Below are 11,994 nucleotides of genomic sequence, written 5' to 3'. Positions count from 1 at the left end.
GTTTGTTATTAAGGCACATGAAAGTTCACATGTTCCAGAAGGCATTTTTGCCAAAAAAACAAAGTTTGATAAAAATCAAATATTACGTTCAAATGGCTCTTGTGTGAAGTAGTGACCCGTGACATATGCCTATTTTCCTGAAACGGGTCACATAGCAGCAAAATACCAGCGATAAGTGATCGGTATGGTCTAGTGTTGTCACAATACCAGAATTATGACTTCGATACCAGGTTTAGTATCACAATACTCTATACCAGAGGTGGGACCAAGTCACTATTATTCTAGTCACAAGCAAGACTCAAGTCTAGTCCCAAGTAGAACGGGTCAAGACTTGAGTGAAGTCCACGTCGTGCATTCTAAGAGCAAGTCCAGTCACAAGTTTTCAAGTCAAGTCTTAAATCAAGTTTTAAAAAATCTCTACATGTAACGACTTTGTCTATCTTTGTCTATTTATTGAAGCTACCAGACAGCCCTTTTCATAATTTTTTGTACAACACATTTTGATTAGCCCATGTAAGCTAATTGTAAAATATGGTCCTTGTTGCAGTCCTAAGAGCATGAAATCAGCAGAAGGCAGGCAGGTTGACATGCTCAGAGTGTACATTTATTTACAAGTCTTGGTGATATAAAGGTGAAAGTGCCATATCATACAAAATATACATATAGATTTAACAAATATACACTGGCAATAGCCCCAAAAATAGCCTCTGTGTCAGGATTAACCTGTCCTATTTGAACGGACACAGGTAGAGGGCAAGAATGTACATCCTCCCCTTGAGAAACCAAATGGAATCTGTCTAACAGGAGCTCGACCGGTAGGCCTACATAATACAAGCACTTGACCCCCAGAACCCATACAATTACCCAATTGGCAATAACAACCAACAAACTGGTTCTACAATGTAAAAGGCAATTTCCACACATTGTTGCATTGGTGCTTTTGTCTTAATCAGACTTAATGATTGTTAATGATATTTCAACACAATGCATACATAGAACAATAAGTTTATCTTATTCAACGTTCTGACTCCAAAGCGTGGATTGCAGGCCACGTAGCATATGTCTATGCGCGCTGAGGCATGTGTGATTCTATTTCGCACAACCAGAATGACAGAGACATAGGACACAGACGTACGGAACTCTGAACTATGGTGCGTCTTTGCCATGGTAATAATTAATTTTAACCAAATTCCAAATGCAAGCTTCATAAGTAAATTATCAATTTCAAGCAATTGTTACTTCCTAAAATACCAGTAGGCCTATGCTAGTAATTATTGACCCATTGCTGATGGGCTTGCAATGCAAACAGTTAATATTCTTGATCACCCCAAAAATGTTGATACTGCATATTTATTTATTATGGCAATCCTCTCTTCCTATAATTTGACTTTTGCGCTGAACCCAATCCTATAGCTGTACAGCAAATCAGCAATCTGTTCGCTAGCTCGCCACCAGACCTGTATTGATTGACAGTTTGCTGGTCCAGTCAGAGTGCCAATCTGTTGCAGGTTTTTTTGTAAGAGCGACGCTGCGACTACTGTCTCTGGCTGTGTGTAGAGTAATCCACGTAGACTCTGCCACAAAATGAGTGACAAAACATTACCAAACCTGGCCAGATAAGATCAAGTCATCAGTCTCAAGTCAAAGTCGAGTCCCAAGTCTTAAAGCTCCAAGTCAAGTTTCAAGTGATATTATTTTCTATCAAGTCGAGTCTCAAGTCATCAAGTTTGTGGCCCGAGTCAGCCTCGAGTCCAAGTCATGTGACTCGAGTCCACAACTCTGCTCTATACCATCACGATACTCGTTACCAAAACGATACCACTGCAAAAAAAGAAGGCGTATTAGCAAAAGTCAGAGAATGGCACTTGATCCAGACAGATCTTTTGAGTTCATTATTACATTTGAAATGCTACATTTTTTATTAATGAATCAATTATACAATCATACAATAAATGTGACTTTTTTTTTTACCAATCTAACTACATAACGTAAGGGTAATCATTTATTTGAATAGTAAATCTCGAGTCTATTAATGAACTGGGTAAATCAAGATGTAGCCTAGGCTTATTTACAATACAGGTGAATGCATATTCAATAGGAGTCCATGCATTGAGTTATTGAGCTTGTTTTGGTTGATTTCATGGGGCTACAGAGGAAAAACAGTCTGTTCCCTTCCATTTGGGACTTTCTTTTCTTTCTTTTATGAAAGTGCGCACTGTCTCTATACAGGTATGTTATTCTCATGCACAGAAGATGATATTGAGAGATGTGAGGCAGGGGAGATTAAGAAAATTAATAATGTTTTTGGTGACGATCAACTTTGAAATCAGCAATATTTTACATTATCACTATTTTGTACTATGGTAATGAATTGATGTTAGCTTCAGCTGTAAGCTAGCAAGGAAAGTTGACCTACAAAGCTTGAAGCTACCGGTATCTTCTTGCGTTGTAAAGTGTTCTAGCCTGTAATGCTAATGGTCATTGTTGTGCGAACATTAATTAACAGTTTCAAAAAATCTACATTCCCTGTAGCATTATTCAAGTGTGTTAACTTCTATGCAACATAAGTGACTATACAGCCCAGACTCCAAGGGAGTGCAGTGATTCCTCAGGACAGGCTACAGCTAACAATGAGTAACTGGAGCAGGCATGGAGCAGGCACGGTGATAGACAGACTTGATCCTCTCTCAAATCAGCACACAACGTGAGACACATTTGACAGAAGTAACAAAAGTAGCAAAAATTCTAGTACCGAACCGTTTCTCACAAAGTTTCGGTATACCGTGCAACACTATTATAGTCGATGTGGCTAATTTTCGGTTTATCATCCTAGCTCTAGGCGTTGGGCCAGCACGAGCAGCCAGAACAGCTTCAATACGCTTAGGCATATATTCTACAAGTGTCTGGAACTCTATTCGAGGGATGTGACACCATTCTTCCACAAGATGGTGGTGGAAAATGCTGTCTTAGGCGTCGCTCAAGAATCTCCCAAGTGTTCCGTTGGGTTGAGATCTTGTGACTGAGACACACATACACACACTCTTTTAACCCTCCATGCTCTTTTGAGATCCCTCTTTCAAAGTCACTGAGATCTCTTCTTCTAGCCATGGTAGCCAAAATAATGTGCAAGTGTTTCCGTTATTTTGGCAGTTACCTGTAGCTAGTCTAGAGATCAAACCCTTCCTGGGTGGAGATGGATGAGTCATCTACCACTTGTACATTGTGTAAGAGACAGAGACATTGGTTTCCTGCTTAGAGATACAGATTACATTTTGATTGTCATTATCTACACACCAAGTGGATTTTCCAGTTAGCGTGTGCTGTTCTCTGTTGTTAACTTGACATAATGTGACAGGCACTTAGCCTGGTGTTATATTGTTTGTTAAGGCTGTATGAGCTCACAAAACGATCTGGTTTCCTGTAACCCTCATGATAACAAGGATCCAAACATTGATCAAGCCTTGGAATGATTGTCTTGAAAGGCCAGGGTTCACCCATCCTTGGAGACAGAGGCCCTTGTAGACAGAAGGGATGGGAGAGGTTGTGTTGGGGGTGGTGGGGAGCTGGAAGATTGTCTGGAATGTCACACATTCCACAGTAAACAGAACCACTCTCTACTACTGGACACAGAATGGGTGGTTTGATGGATCTGAGCTGATTACACAACACACAAGATCACTGTACACTGAGTGTTTAATAACCGCTATCACCTGAGACAGGTAAGCAAGCCAGCAGCTGGCGTGTGTGTGTGAGGGTAATGTGTTGGTTACCATGACACCAACTCTGATCAATGCCCACTGGAGAGAGGTTTTTTTTACCTTCCAACATGACCCAAACTGACATGGTTATTTCCTATTGGTGCACGTGGGTAAATACAAGAGTAACAACATTCACCTGTTTTTGAACTTCTCAGGATTCTAAGAAATGCTCTGAAGTAGTTGAAGTAGTAGTTGAAGTAATTCGATGAGTATTTGAACAGGCCTTTACATAGACACACATTGATGTGCATAGACTTCACAGATTTCCTCAAATTACAATCTACTTCTTCCACAATAATTCAGCAGATCCTCCAACTCAACAATGTGTAACATAATTAGGATTTGATTTAATCAGATTTTTGCAAGATACTACGAGGCAACAAACCAGTTTGTACAGTAGGCTATACATAGTTTTATATAGGCCATATGAGATAATCCTAATTCCAAAGGATCAAAGATTAACATTATAGACAAAAACATAATGGCAATCAGTCACAATCAACATTTAGAAAAACTGTGCCTTTTTGATGGATGATTTAACATATACTCATCGTGCTGCTGTGCCTTATCTGTATGTACACAATCAAAGCAGATGTCCCCATATTGCAAATAAATCCCTCTGAAACGCAAGGCAGGGTTTAGGCCTACCTCTGGCTCTTATTTTAACTCTGCAGGATGGTTGGAGGAAATGTACAAGACCTGTACAAAGTCTTAAAAGGAGAGCGAGGATGCCAAGAGTAGCCGACTCTACAGTTTTGTTACATGGTTTGTAATGGCAGTGCTGGTGAGATCGGCTGTGGGCCAGACTGGCTCAGACAGAGGATGCTTGGTAGGGAAATGTGTGGAGGGGAACTGCAAACTCTTCCAATAATATACGGTGCATTCGGAAAGTATTCAGACCCCTTGACTTTTTCCACATTTTGTTACGTTACATCCTTATTCTAAAATGGATGAAATCGTTTTTCCCCCTCATCAATCTACACACAACACCCCATAATGACAAACCAAAAACTGAAATATTTGATTTTTTTTTTAAATGGAAATATAAAATGTACATAGGCATTCAGACCCTTTACTCAGTACTTTGTTGAAGCACCTTTGGCAGCGATTACAGCCATGAGTCTTCTTGGGTATGACGCTACGAACTTGGCACACCTGTATTTGGGGAGTTTCTCCCATTCTTCTTTGCAGATCCTCTCAAGCTCTGTCAGGTTGGATGGGGAGCGTCGCTGCAGAGTTATTTTTATGTCTCTCCAGAGATGTTCGATCGGGTTCAAGTCCGGGCTCTGGCTGGGCCACTCAAGGACATTCAAAGACTTGTCCCGAAGCCTTGGCTGTGTGCTTAGGGTTGTTGTCCTGTTGGAAGGTGAACCTTTGCCCCAGTCTGGCTGTGTCGCAGCCGGCCACGACCGGGAGACCCATGGGGCGGAGCACAATTGGCCCAGCGTCGTCTGAGTTAGGGGAGGGTTTGGCCGGCAGGGATGTTCTTGTCAATCGCGCACTAGCGACTCCTGTGGCGGGCTGGGCGCAATGTACGCTGACACGGTCACCAGGTGTACAGTGTTTCCTCTGACACATTGGTGTCGGCTGGCTTCCGGGTTAAGCGGGCATTGTGTCAAGAAGCAGAGAAGCTTGGCTGGATTGTGTTTCGCCTCTCCCGAGTCCGTACGCGAGTTGCAGCGATGGGACAGAACTGTAACTACCAACTGGATATCACAGAATTAAGGAGAAAAGGGAGAGAAAAAAGACCAGAGAATCTTGTTTCTCATGATCTGAGAGTCCTTTAGGTGCCCTTTGGCAAACTCCAAGCGGACTGTCATGTGCCTTTACTGAGGAATGGCTTCCATCTGGCCACTCTGCCATAAAGGTCTGATAGGTGGAGTGCTGCAGAAATGGTTGTCTTTCTGGAAGGTTCTCCCATCTCCACAGACAAACTCTGGAGCTCTGTCAGACAGACCATCAGGTTCTTGGTCACCTCCCTGACCAAGGCCATTCTCCCCCGATTGCTCAGTTTGGCCGGGCTGCCAGCTCTTGGAAGAGTCTTGGTGGTTCCAAACTTCTTCCATTTAAGAATGGAGGCCGCTGTGTTCTTGAGGACCATCAATGCTGCAGAAATATCTTGGTACCCTTCCCCAGATCTGTGCCTCGACACAATCCTGTCTCGGAGCTCTTCGGACAATTCCTTCGACCTCATAGCTTGATTTTTACTCTGACATACACTGTCCACTGTGGGACCTTTATATAGACAGGTGTGTGCCTTTCCAAATCATGTCCAATCAAGTTGTAGAAACATCTCAAGGATGATCAATGGAAACAGGATGCACCTGAGCTCAATTTCGAGTCTCATATCAAAGGGTCTGAATACTTATGTAACTTAGGCATTTTTTTTATTTTAGACATTTGCTAAAGTTTCTAAAAACCTGTTTTTGCTTTGTCATTATGGGGTATTGTGTGTATTTGATGATACATTTTAGAATAAGGCTGTAACGTAATAAAATGTGGAAAAAGGGAAGTTGTCTGAATACTTTCTGAATGCACTGTACCGTATCTGTCTATCCTGAACCTAAGGATGTCAGACTGACTGGACAGAGGAGAAGACAGACTGTGTGTAACGGCTGTCGTCTGAAGGTGAAGAAGTGGACCAAAGCGCAGCGTGGAATGTGTTCATGATTTTATTTGATCAAAAAACACTCTAACAAAGTAACAAAACGAAAAGCAAACAGTTCTCAGGTAACAGAATACTAAACAGAAAATAACCTCCCACAAAACTCAGGTGGAAAACAGGCTGCCTAAGTATGATTCCCAATCAGAGACAACGATTGACAGCTGCCTCTGATTTGGAACCACACTCGGCTCAAAAACAAAGAAATAGAAAACATAGATATTCCCACCCGAGTCACACCCTGACCTAACCAAACATAGAGAATAAATAAGATCTCTAAGGTCAGGGTGTGACACTGTGCAGCTTTTCATAAAGACTAAGCATCATCAGCTCTCCATTGAGATTAGAGCTGGGCGATCCATATTGAGATAACAATAAATCAGCAATAAATTACTATAAATTGTTTTGGGGGTAGGTGGTAGAGCTGAGCGATATGAACAAAACGTCATATCGCGATAAATGTAACTATTTTGCCCTATAACAATAAATACGACAATATAAATATTTTTTATGGACAGTTACTTTCTCTTCGCGATAGGGCTCTATACATTTTTTTTTATAGTGCCAAGTAAGACAACTGAGATGGTAACCTATGATTTAAAAGTTAGCTATTTCATCTAACATATCCAGGAAATGCATGATTGGTATTTTGATGTGCAACATGTCAAAATAGGATCCAGAATGATCAGATGTATTTTTGGCTCTTCAGAGGATTTGCCAACATCTTTGTGCATATTGGTCCCTATAGGCTAAATTATTCACCACCTGAGATAGAGGGAACTCAAAACACTTATCTAGATTGCTAACTCTAAATATGATATTGTTGCTATATAGCCATGTAGTATAATTAAATAATCTGTCAGTAAATGTAGGCTAATGTCCTACAAAAAGCCTAGGCCTATTCACTTCAAATAGCGCGCTCTGCTCCACTCTGTGGGTGCATCAAAACCATACTACAGCCTACTCCGGTTGTAAAGTGGTACCATGAATTCAACATTAAGAAATGAAAAAGAAATGATATACTCACAGAAAACGTAAACTTAAAAAAAAAAAATCTAAATGCATTTTTGGGCAGAAATTCCTTCTGGAACCTGTGAACTTTCATGTGCTTAAATAACAAACTTGTATGCCATCTGTAAATACTAATAAAATTGTTAAATTACGAGCCTAGTTGATTTACCACAGAAAAAGACAAGAACCTTCCTGCTAGCCATGATTGGCTGAGATATTGGGTGGGCTGGACATGTCGAAAGATGAGTTCAGATTGGTCTGCCATGATGCACGCTTCTGTCTATGACATGAGCTGGTCAGTATGTGTAGGTAAGCCTTTCTAACGCTGCTTTTTTGAAAGTTCTGGCGTTTGATTGCAAGTATGCAGATGGAGTCGAAAAGAGAACACACAAAAGGCTGTTATATAAAACACCTGTCTCCGGATTACATCTTCAAACTAAGGCCACCATGGCATCCTTGACAGAGAGGGAGAAGTATCCATCCATGTATACGGGTAAGATAGTCTAGCTAGCTACATTTTCAGATATTACACATTTCAAATTTAGTCAGAAAGTAATTTTCATTTCAAGTTAAAGCGTACTGTTGCCGTATTTCTCTCCATTCCATCTCCTTCTCTCTGTCTCTCAGTAACGCTAAAACAGCACACAGTGAGTTCATCTAATGATCTAGTTCAAATGCCTGTAAGTGAATCCTGCACAGACAGGACTGCAGGAGCTGTCGGTTCAACTAAGTTCCCACAGGGCCTGGGGTAGATAAAGAAATATTTGCATTTAAATTGCAATTCCTCCAAGATAAGTCTGGGTGAGAGTAACCAAGAGTATCTTTATTCAGTAGTAGAAGGTAGTAGGCTAACAGAAGGGTCTGAGGTATTTTGCAAATACCATTTCCTCTGGTATAGTAGATGAAAGTCATGCGCTTGCATGCAAAGCGAGTGTGTGTATGTGTGTGAATTAGGGCTGGGAATTTTATGATATTATCATGATACGCAAGTGCTGGTACGCTCAACAGTTTCCCGTGTGTATCTCTAATGGTCCGCCACCCAAAGGACATCCAGCCAATTTGACACAACTGTGGGAAGCATTGGCGTCAACATGGGCCAGCATCCCTGTGGAACGCTTTTGAAACCTAGTATACCCCTACGAATTGAGGCCGTTCTCATGGCAAAATATTAGGAAGGTCTTCTTCTTAATGTGTTTTACACTCAGTGTATATATATAGCAATTCAATACTGAGATTCGATGTTCCAAACATATTGCTCACCATACAGTGCATTCGGAAGTATTCAGACCCCTTTACATTTTCCACATTTTGTTACGTTACATAATCTATGAAATAGATTTTTTCCCTCATCAATCTACACAAAATCTACACACAATACCCCATAATGAAAAAGCAAAAACATTTTTTTATACATTTTTGCAATTGTATTACAAATAAAAAAACTGAAATATTATATTTACATAAGTATTCAGACCCTTTACTCAGTAATTTGTTGAAGCACCTTTGGCAGCGATTACAGCCATGAGTCTTCTTGGGTATGACGCTACAAGCATGGCACATCTGAATTTGGGGAGTTTCTCCCATTTTTCTCTGCAGATCCTCTCAAGCTCTGTCAGGTTGGATGGGGAGCGTCGCTGCACAGCTATTTTCAGGTCTCTATAGAGATGTTCGTTCGAGTTCAAGTCCTGGCTCTGGCTGGGCCACTTCAGGACATTCAGAGACTTGTCCTGAAGCCACTCCTGCGTTGTCTTGGCTGTGTGCTTAGGGTCGTTGTCTTGTTGGAAGGTGAACCTTCACCCCAGTCTGAGGTCCTGAGCGCTCTGGAGCAGGTTTTCATCGAGGATCTCTCTGTATATTGCTCCGTTCATCTTTCCCTCGATCCTGACTAGTCTCCCAGTCCCTGCCGCTGAAAAACATCCACACAGCATGATGCTGCCACCACCATGCTTCACCATAGGGATGGTATTGGCCAGGTGATGAGCGGTGCCTAGTTTCCTCCAGACGTGACGCTTGGCATTCAGGCCAAAGAGTTCAATCTTGGTTTCATCAGACCAGAGAATCTTGTTTCTCATGGTCTGAGTCCTTTAGGTGCCCTTTGGCAAACTCCAAGCGGCTCTCATGTGCCTTTTACTGAGTAGTGGCTTCCGTCTGTCCACTCTACCATAAAGGCCTGATTGGTGGAGTGCTGCAGAGATGGTTGTCCTTCTGGCCGTCATTGTAAATAAGAATTTGTTCTTAACTGACTTGCCTAGTTAAATAGAGGTTAAATAAAAATAAATACATAAACATGGACAGGACTAATGAGTTTAGAAAATGTGATGAGTTGTTCGCTTCCTGGACTAAACCTCACACGGGTAAAGCGCTCACTAAACAACACCTTTCCAACTAGGAGATGCTACGTCTGACCTTTTTATAGGGTTGTAGGGACGCCCCTCTCTGACGCACACTTCTCAACGTCCAGCCAATTATGGCTGGCGTAGTGCAATGAAGGCTTCTGATGAATACACTGGGGGTGTATCCCATTATGAAATACCTCACTTATACTATCAGAGAAACGGGATTAAAATCATAACCTAAAGTTTTCACTCTGGGTGCTCCTGCAGTAGCACCGTGCCCAGACCCCAAACATTTCCCCCCAATTAGGCTCAGGTCCAGTCAGGCCTCATGACTTGAGGAGGGCCGCATGCTGTCTGCATCAGAGTTTACCCTGCCCCTGCCATGCAGCCGCTCTGAGCAGCATACCGCCAGCTAGAGTTTGGTTATCCCCAAAGAGCACATAATGATATCAGTGGAAATCAGCAGAGATAAAGAAGGGTAATGGATGTCTGTTCTGCCCCTTCTTTTATGGCCAGTCAGCAGTCAGAAATGAGGAGTCAGAGGCATGAGCACTTACTGACCACTATACCCTCAATTAGAGCTAGGACGATAAACAGAAAGTTACCGACATTGCCTTCCTCTTACCGAAGCATTTTATATATAAGCCAGTAATTTTCTGTGATTTTGCTATACAGTATTCCTGTAGATTGTTCTAAAACCATTAGCCTATTTGATGAACAGTAATAGCCTATGCATTATTTTGATTCCTGCTATGAAAGGATCTGCCTGTCCACGTTTTGCTGTCAGCTGCTGTGTGAGCAAGCCACTTTCATTCCCTCTCCCCGCTGTGAGCATGGAGAAGTGAGAGATGCATTCTGAGAAGTGACCGACCGGCTCGATCTTATGTAGCAAAATTTGAAATTGTGTTTTTTACATTGGATAAAAGTAGAGACTGAGAGCTAGAAAATGGTATATCATATACTACAGTTGAAGAACAAAAAGTAAGTAATTCTGCTTTGAAAGTTGATAAACTTGTAACCAAATTTATTTGGAAATGGCCCTTGAATGTTTTGGTACACCTTTAGTATTAGAGAGCTCTTCTTTGTCTTCACCCATTCAGCATCGTTCACACTCTCTTAAGCCTTAGCCTCACCCAGCTCTTTAAGGAGTCACTTGTGAGGCCATGTACTAAACAACCAAATATTTCAAGAGTAAAGGCTGGTTTATACTACGGGTGTGTTCATATATTCAATCTGGAGCGCCAGAGTGTGCTCAGAGTGCGCTCTGGGCGTTCGTAAAAACTCAGAGCTTTGTCAGATTGTCCGTTCATAAACACAGAGCGTTCAGAGCTCTGTTTTTATGTTATACAGAGTGTTGGTGACTGCAACTGTGCTGCTGGCAACAATTTAATTACGCTTTTTTTGTCAACCTTTACTGACCAGTTCAACGGGTGTTGAACGTTCGAAAATTCGTAAATTCGTCAGTTATTCTGCGCTCTGGCACACTCAGACGAGTGCTCTGAAATCGGAGTAGATAGCCAGAGCGAATTTACCAGCTACGTCTTACGACAGTTGTTGCAGTGACATCATGAACATTTTATTGAAATGGTTACTTGCATAGTGGAGTCTTTTGTTTAGACACAATGAACCATAATTCCAACTCATAACGTTACTACCCTACATTAATCTGCAGGTAGCTAACCAACCAGGTTCAATGTTAGCTAGCTAACTAACATTAGGCTATAACTAGCAATGCAAATGGCTCTGAGATTTTATTTATTTATTTATTTCACCTTTATTTAACCTCTCTGGGCTAGGTGGGACGCTTGCGTCCCACCTACTCAACAGCCAGTTGAATCCCGTGGCGCGTTATTCAAATACCTTAGAAATGCTATTACTTCAATTTCTCAAACATATGACTATTTTACAACATTTTAAAGACACGACTCTCGTTAATCTAACCACACTGTCCGATTTCAAAAAGGCTGGCTCAACCCTAACCCAAGCCTTAACCCCAACCCTAACTTCATGTTCACACCCTGACTCAACCCTAACCCTAGCTTCATGTTCACACCCTGGCTCAACCCTAACCCAAGCCTTAACCCCAACCCTAGCTTCATGTTCACACCCTGACTCAACCCTAACCCAAGCCTTAACCCCAACCCTAACTTCATGTTCACACCCTGGTTCAACCCTAACCCAAGCCTTAACCCCAACCCTAGCTTCATGTTCACACCCTGACTCAACC

This window comes from Salmo trutta, chromosome 12 (assembly GCF_901001165.1).
Source record: "Salmo trutta chromosome 12, fSalTru1.1, whole genome shotgun sequence".
Taxonomy (NCBI): Eukaryota; Metazoa; Chordata; class Actinopteri; order Salmoniformes; family Salmonidae; genus Salmo; species Salmo trutta.
This window is presented reverse-complemented; position numbering follows the sequence as displayed.